The sequence below is a fragment of the Phasianus colchicus genome, chromosome 5 (genome assembly GCF_987193195.1).
Source record: "Phasianus colchicus chromosome 5, bPhaCol1.hap1.1, whole genome shotgun sequence".
NCBI classification, from domain to species: domain Eukaryota; kingdom Metazoa; phylum Chordata; class Aves; order Galliformes; family Phasianidae; genus Phasianus; species Phasianus colchicus.
Window position 1 is genome coordinate 31,953,844 of NC_143440.1, and position 8,951 is coordinate 31,962,794.

Here is an 8,951-nt window from a genome sequence, read left to right on the forward strand (position 1 = left end):
AATGGCATTCTTAATGTGTCAACACTTGAAAAGCTTTTGGCAGGCACTAGTGTGCAGAAGATCAGATGTGCAAAACCACCAAACAGCAGGCTTTATTTCTCTCAGCTGGCCCTTACTTGGCCCTCAACAATATGGTAGCAAAGCCTCTCAAAATCATTCAGGTATCTGTAGTCAACATTTTAGTGAACAATATAAGTTCTAGACCCTGCATTGTTCTTTAAGAACAGTCTGAAGTATGGCCATGAGCATGACACTCCCATTCTTCAGTCATCCTCACTATCTTGTAAACCTGTGAAGCTCCAGGCAGCTGCTGACAGCCTGTAGCAAGCCATGGCATTAAAGCCATTAGGTGATGCACTACATACTTTAAAGTTGACCCTCCAGATGTTATTGGGCCACATTTTCAGACCTGCTGCCAATGGACTCTCATCCAATTACAGGTAGACATAGTCAGGACTAAGGTTCCTTTCTAGACAATGGAGAGAAATAGGCACTTTTAGGGCATGAATCATCTGCTAAAGGAACAGATGAATCATGCTCTCCAATGCCTATTTCTCTTCATTGACCATAGAAAGTCTAGACAATCATTTGAATGGAGAACACTACGTCTGGGGAGATAAAACTCATGCCTTAGTCTCATCGTAAAAAACTATCCTCAAAAGATAATGCAGATATAGCAAAATCCACAGAGGGCATCAGTCACCTGAAAGATAATATAACACCTTTGGTAGGTGCCTAGGTATCTCCAAAAATACCTGTTTCAAGGTGATTTGTTTGAGGTCTCATACGGAACAGAAACAAAGTCTGTATCTCACAAGGCTCAGGTCAAAATGTTGTCTAGCTTCCCTACCAGCCTGGTGGAAATGAAAAACAGCATTATCACTGTCACAAACTCAGATGCTGCATACAGGTCTTTTTGTTAAACAAAGTATCTTAATGACTAGCTACAGGAAGGAAGCAAAATAAGGTGCTCTGTGCCCTATGGAGCAGTTTAACAAAAGAGTTCGAAGCTATTCTTGTCTTGGTGTTCTACAGAAACAGCATCTTTAAATCCTCCTGAGAGATTTCTCTCCCAGTGAGAGGAAGTCATATCTAGACTACAGGCTACACAAATCTAGACTTTACTCTGATTTGTATTGTATGTGCATTATACTATTTGAAATCAGGATTTTGTGAGGTTAGTATTAGACTTAATAGTTTTCTTCCCCATTCAACACACAGTTTTTCCACTTGAAGGGTCAGGAAAGACACCTGTCTGCAAAACAAGAGGTAAAATACTTTTATGGGAATAGGAAAAAGAGCATTTTCTTTAATTACTATTAGACACTCAGCTTTCATTTAGAGTAGAACATAATCCTCCAAAAGTTACAATTCTAATGAAGGATATGAAAATGTGTTTAACTGATCTGTCTGGAATTTCAGCCCTGTAAGACTGTCTCATGAGTTGTCACCTCAAGTTAAACATAATGTTTCATAAAGGATGAAACACTATTTCACCATTTATCACAGTAAGAAAGGAAAGAAAGGGAACACTTTACTATAAAAGTTACTTGCCAAAATTACAACAGGACATCAAGGATGGGAAAGAGATTGGTATCTGTCTTTATTCCCTGTATCTGTCTCAGAGACAGATCTGAAGATATTCCTAGTTAAGAGAAATAAATATGATACTGATTAAAATATTATTAAAAATAATTTAAAAACTAGCCCAGTTTCTATTTCATAGTTTGTATTTCCTCTTTCAGTTAGTTTTCCACCATCTTCTGTCACAATAAGCATTATGTTGAGTTCAACTCAGAAGATAAAAAGCTACCTGGCTTTTTGGCGCATCTGGCTCTGACACAACCTTTGATACAACCAGAGCGCATGGTAGCACAAAGAATGTGGGATAGGGCATGAATTCTTAGGCAAAACATTACCTGCTACATCAAAGTGGCAGTAATCCCTGCCAGCACAGCCAATTTAGCTAAAGCTAAAATAAAACAATAACAACAAAATCCCAAGAACAAAACATGTCATAGTTGAGAAAACTTTTACCCTTTATTAAAGCCTGGTAGATTGCAACTTCCAGCTAATAAAGAACAGATAGTTAGACTTGCAGTAAACATGACAAATAGCTGAATTCAAATACCCGAAGCAGTAGCAGACCCCAACAGTGAGAATCTTGTTGGTTAGAACCTTAGGTTCCAGGAGCACAGTTTTTTGTATCTGATCTGATCCTGGAAGATGTTTTTGTAAGGAGAAGGAGATTCATTTTACTGCACACTGTATCCCAGTTATAGCCCCTATCACTTATGTTTGTAGGAAACAATACCTCATTCTCCTTTCAGTAACAGAGGGGATTTATAATGAAAGAAAGATACTTTGTGAAATTTTGCTGGTGTTACTATAAAACTGATAAAATTTCCCTTAGACAATAACAAAACAGGAATGGGTTGAAATATCATTGCTCAGAATCAAGGTAACAGAAAAAAAAAAAAAAGAACTACAAATAAAACCAAGATGCTGTCACTCCAGATTTAACCCATTGAAAGCAAAATGAAGACATCATGTGTACAAGGCACCTGATAACTAAATACAGTATGTAGGTCACTTCAAAACTAATGCCTCCTATTTGTTTCACTGGAAACTACAATGGCTACAAAAGCACAATGACACCATTTGATAGAGCAAATTCTCAGCTACAAAACAGCTACTGCCATTAGTTGTCCACTTTAATGAGTAATGAACAAGAGTCTGCATGTCAAGCATGTAAAAATCTGCACCAACAGAGATGACCCATGGTTGCTGTCACCAATGCTGAAATACAGCACCCATCACCTTGCAAACACTGAATTTCAGCAGGTGTAGTTTTTCCACAGGGAAGAATTCAGTTCTGTGCCTTTGCTTCATACACACTTCCACATCAGATGCCATGTTTTCAGACTGCCTTTCTGCTGCTATCTGTCACACAGCAACAACATATCACGGAATATTGGTGAAAAGGTTCAAACTCCACTGCCATGCCATCAACATCTGCCTTTGATGTCATGGGCCTACATAATAAGTAGAAGGCATTACTTTCAGAGCAGCCTCTGTACATAAAACTACTCCTAAATTTTTATTTTTTTTTTTTACTTCCACCAACTTCACTAATTTATGCAGGTAGATGGGATTAAAAAAAAAAAAAAAAATCAGTCTTCCCTTCAAAATGTAAGAAAGAGACCATGCTTGAGCTGTACTTTGTACTACACAAAATGAAGTATGAACAATTAATTTTATGTATTTTTTTCCTAAAAGATTCAAGAAAGAATATATTTCACTTATCTTGAAGTGTTGTAATATCTGTTGTAAAAATGACATTCAGTTCATTGACCATCTTTGTCTTTTGAAAGAAAATATTACAGGTCTATGGAAAAAGTGAACAGGCATTTGGCAAAACTTGGCTTTTGACAAACTGGCAGCAGTTACTGCATTACTGAAACACATTCATAAATGCTGGCTGCTTCTTCCCTGAGAGAAAGCCAATAAAAGTACCTATCCTGGCTTCTACCTTTCCAGATATAACAATTTAACATTTTGGTCTTGCTAACTTACACTGATATTTTAATGTAAATCTTCTATGCCATCCTAACTAACTCTAAATCAAAGTGAACAAGTACTACATCAGTCTATGTTGTTTGCATCTATAGCTTCAGACCTCAGACAAATATATTGTGAGCTTCATCTATGTTTAATAAAAGATTAAAATAAAAAGATTAAATCTGTAAAACATAGGGAAATGTAAGTTTTTACTAATATCTATCACCTGAGGACCTTGGAATTCTTTGTAAGCAGAAGAAGCAACCTCTTTCCCTTAATCTGTTGGTTTTACTTTAGGACATTCATGTTATTCCAATATTGGCATGTAAACGAAAGCAAAATTTGAGCTTTCTATAAAGACTGGCAATTATCTGAGTTTCCATAAGACTAAATCTCATCCTTTTTTTTTTAAACCAAAATGTATCAGTAAACAAAGACAGTTGTTAATACATACAGACTTATTCCACCCACTTTCCCAGTGAGTCAGATGTTGAGCAGCTCCCATCTGGGAGTTCAGACTAATGGGCATAATGCTTAAGTTAACAGACTTAGCTTCTCCTTCTAGCATATGTTTGCTGCTGATCACTGCAGCCTGCTTTCACCCCACAGGTTTCTCACAGCACAAACAGATGAATATATTGCAAAAAATCTTCAGGGAGGTCTACACCCTACCCAAAAATTCATTCTGCAGGACAAAGTGATCATTTTTTTATTGTCAATGACAATGGGCAGCAACATTTGCTCAGTGGGCCCTATAAGAATCCTGGCTAGAGCGGCCTGGGCACTGTAGCTATACTAAATACTAACACAGCAAAAACTTCGGCTTCATCTTGCATCTGCTTGTTTCTGTGTTAACATGTAAACATACTGAAAGATCTGACTGCACGTTTTCAGTATCTAAAGGGAGGATATAAGAAAGAAGGGGACAGACTTTTCAGCAGGAGCTGCGGTGGTAGAACAAAGGGAAACAAAGGGAAATTACTTCAAACTAAAAGAGGAGAAGATATAGATTGGATATAAGGAAGAAAAGGAAGAAGGTGGTTTTTTTTGTTTTTTTTTTTTTTTTTTTTTTAAACACAATAATAGTGGTGAGGAACAGGTTGCCCAGAGAAGCAGTGGATTCCCTATTCTTAGAGACATTCATGATCAGGCTGGATGGGACTCTGAGCAACCTGATCTAGGTGTACGCGTCCCTGTTCATTGCTGGAAAGTTGAACCAGAAAAACTTTAAATGTCCCCTCCAACTCAAATGGTTCTGTGATTCAAGACCAGATGCTAGAATTCTTAGGGTACATCGACATCTTGTGGACAAGAAGAACATAACGCATCACTATCTATTTGAGGGTCTACCTAAGCTAATTTCAAACTACTTAGCTTGACCTGAGAAAACTGCACTCAGAGTAGTGCCATTACCTCTTCAGAGAGAGCAAAAAAAATGTTTATCTAGTTTGAGACTTTTCTAGTCTTCAGTAAATTCTGTGCTGCTGCAGTTAGACTCATATAGGGGTTGGTTACTGCTATACAAGATAGTCCTAAAAGGGACTAGGTTCTTGGCTCATAACAGCCTAAGAAAGAGTATAAATGAGAGCATTTACATAGTGCATGCTCTTTCTTTCTGTTTCTCATTGTTTATATGGTTCCAAATAGGAGAATGGTATTGCAGATGGGGAAAATGCTAAACACCATTTTTCCCAGCAACCACCTAGCGTATAAGATTTCCTTTGCTATACAAAAGGTCAGAAAAATATTTATTCAAAACCAAAACCTCCTCCTAACTTCCTCTCTATTCTGTGACCTGACATTTCCACACCATACAGTCAAGATCCCATGGTCATACTATGATATGTTCAGTTACTTTCTGAACTGCTGATGTTTTCCAATCTTTGCATGAATTTTGCTGGGAAACCATTTTTAGTACTACTCTCTTTGAGATAATGAGTTCAATCAGACATTTAAATCAAAGTAAAGCCTGAGAGCACAACAAACTGTGAATAGGAAATTTAGAAGTCAACATGGATCAGTTTTCCTGCAAAGTAAAATTGCAAAAGTTCCAGGCTGTTTAATGTCAGTGTAATACTGAACTGATTAACCTGAATTATTTTCAGGATTTCAATTAGTATTTTTTCCATGATGCTATATTGTACCAGATTGCCACTGCAAATTCCTATTGAGACATTCTCTGTTGTTTGATACTGAAACATTTTTAGGATGTTACAATAATAACCCAGTGCCCGAGTAACCCCCCTCCCCCTTCCATCCCCCCCCCTACACACAAAAAAACCAGTATCAACCTACTAAAATTCCTAGTTTAGTCCTGAGACATGGCACTGCTTCAATCAGTCACTTTTTGTTGTTGCTTTTTTGCAATGGTTTTAAAGTGTTTTTAGCGTAGGTATTTTGAATTTGAAGTTTCAAGTAGAAGAGGTCCAGGTTTTTAAAATATTTATAATGTCAACTTGCAAAAATGCTCTGGGAAAGTCAAATCACTGACTTAAAGCAGTTTTTCATTTCTTATTGTTCTTAACTTACTGTTCGCATGCATCTAATTTTGACTCTTCGTTGAATTTATTTAATTTGCATTTTTCACTAGTTTTTCTCTAGTCACTTTTGTAGGATTTTAACATCTGGTAAAAATCAGCACTCTCTACACTGCACAGAAGTTGTCCTGGGAAAACAGAAAGGTAGGACAAATCACTAGTAGTAAAGGTAGTATGACAGGACAGTTGGCCACCTTAAAAACACTGGGAGATGTAGCAACATGATTCACATCTATTGGGGCTGGGCCATGCCCTCCATGACTATGGCTACACCCAGAGCTCTCTATCTGAGAGGTAAGAAATGGAGCTTTCTGAAGAAGTGAGGATGAAGTGAGAACATGCCACATCTATCCACAAGGCTCTCCTCTCAGTAACTTTGAAAAGGCAAAATGAGATGAGTTCACAAACGTGATTAGAGCAGTAGAGGAGAGAGACCTAAAACAGTGCTCCCACAGAGAAAGGCTATGAGAATTCAGCCCAATGGAACCATTTGTAGAGTCAACAGCCAAACATCACACACACACACACACACAGAGTGGTTCTTGTTGACCTCAATAAATGCAGCAAACATAATTCTTCACCTCAAGGATAGGTGGAACTGGAAGAGTTGCACAGAGGAGAAAGGACTGCCAAGGAAAATGGAAGGAACCAAGAAGGAGGCAGATTACATACATGTGACAAAGATCAAGAGGAAGAAAGGTTTCTTTGGCTCTTCTGATCATTGATTACAGTTTTGGCTCCCACTCCAAACATATGTGGAATTCTGTGCCTTGTGCCATGACAAGAGGTCACAGCTGATGGCAGTTCTTCCTGCCATTAAAAGGCTAGGACTTGTGGCTGGTTGGTCTTTCACAGTTGCACAGAAGATATAAAAAAGCAAAGCTATTTGGGCTCTTCTTTGCTCTTCTATAGCAATGAGGGATGTTAGCTCAGACCAACAATTTTAGGGTCGTTGGTTTTTAAGTTTACCTAGACTGCCCAACTAGCACGCCTGAGTGATGGTATTCTGTGCAAAGGAAAGGCAAAGTCAACACCATGATGTTAACATTTATAGGGCTGAGAGGTATGTTAGTCAGTGCCATATGTGAATTTATGAGAAAGACAGCTGTTATCACTGGGAAGTAGATTGAGATTACTAAACTACCCAAACAGCCATCAGACAGTACAGGCAATTGGCAATCAAGCCTGACTGGACAACTGAGTTTTGTTAGATGACACAAGAGGCATAATGGTTTGCAAGGAATAATCCATTCTTATTTTTAAATATCATACAGACTGCTTTTTAATTAGTTTAAAACTTCCAGGTTTTTGTCAGAAAACCATTCATGATAATACTTTAAAAAAGAAGTGATATTTTAAATAAAACTTCCCAGAACTGCTAGCTAATGGGACATCTGAGGCACTGTTAATAGCTGCATGTCTGCATGTATCCAGTCTGTGACGAGTGTAAATAGACTTCCAAGTGACTTGAGCTACAAATGCAAGCATATGCAATCTGAGATCAAAGGAGCTACTTCAATAAAGCCAGTGTCTGGCAGTTAAGTTTTAGATAGTCTGTGCCACAGGTGGCTGGATGCAGTAGTTCCTTTGTCCATCACCTTGCAACATGACTGCCAGTAGGGAATTCCCAAAAAGTAATTCAGTTCAGCTCTCCAGAAAATAAGAATACCAATCTACATAAAGTTCATGCTTCACAAGGTAAAAATTGAGCAAGTACATTCTTTCCCTAAATTTCTGCATTGGCCTCAACTTTTTGGAAGGAAAATTGGGCTGCTGGTAGGCTAGGCAGTTGAAACTTAGGACTTATTCCTGTCATTAATAAACTCTATATATAAACCTGAGCAAGACAGATATTTACTTCTTTGTGCCCAACTTCCCTGCCCACAAAAAAGCAGTTAGTAGTTCCCTACCTACTCATTCTCAAATGCTTGGAGAATTAATTTGTGTCTGAAGAGCTTTGAGACAGGAATCATTACAGATTTAGTAAATGTTCTTATTACTTTTCCAGTGCAAATAGTATATCCAGTCACTCAGCCAATTGGCAAGGCACCTCAGATGCCTTTGACTGTGGATATCTCTGTTTTCCAGGCTTCAGAAGGGTATGTCCAACACCTGATAGCTAGGTTTGGTTCCCCCCTCTAAAATGAATGTTAGCTGTATTTTTAAACAGAGATAAGGGAGAAAAGAACAGTGAAGGATAATGGCAGTAGTTTGGGGCTGTCTCTTTTGGCTTGGCCTCAGCCCCCTTATCTCACCTAGTGGCAGAATGAGTGCCAATGTTTATTTGGCCATTCCCATTTACCAGCTGCTCCTGTACCATGGTGTTTCTCTTCCCAGATGGCAGCACGATGTTCCACGATAAAACTGACACAAAAAAACAATGCAAAATTTGTCTAAGAGAGGTTCAGCAAGCATGAGAAAAACAGATGATATCTTTCAGAGCTAGCCAAGTTGCCTGACCTTGATGCCAGAGTAATTATGGTTTGATTTGAACAGAGCTACTGCCAGATTTATCAGGTATGTTTCTGGAAGAGGGAAAAGAAAATATATTAAAAAATACTTTTTGTTTCTGTTACAAAATTAATTGCTGCAATCTGAAAAAGCTTCCAGAAGCACCATGTATTATGAGGTCTTGTGAACTATTACATGCTGGCTTTTTAACACTCTCCTAGATACATATTTTATTCAATTATGCTGTGTTCATGTTCAAGGAGCAGCGATATGATATAAACAACTCTATTATCCTGGGCTTCATCTTTCATTTGCCAATATTTAAAGCTATTTAATAGATATTTACTATTCAAATAATATTTACTTTTTAAAATATCCTCTCCAAACTCCCACTTAAATTAC

General features: G+C 37.9%; 1 long non-coding RNA gene across 1 annotated transcript; it reads right to left on the reverse strand.

The window, feature by feature from the left end:
- Nucleotides 1–2,464: 2,464 nt before the first annotated feature.
- On the reverse strand, nt 2,465–8,625 carry LOC149917832 (uncharacterized). The gene is made up of 3 exons (XR_016467273.1): nt 8,559–8,625; nt 8,354–8,462; nt 2,465–3,035 (listed from the first exon to the last, which is right to left on the reverse strand). It is a non-coding gene; the product is annotated as an uncharacterized LOC149917832 (long non-coding RNA).
- Nucleotides 8,626–8,951: the final 326 nt, after the last annotated feature.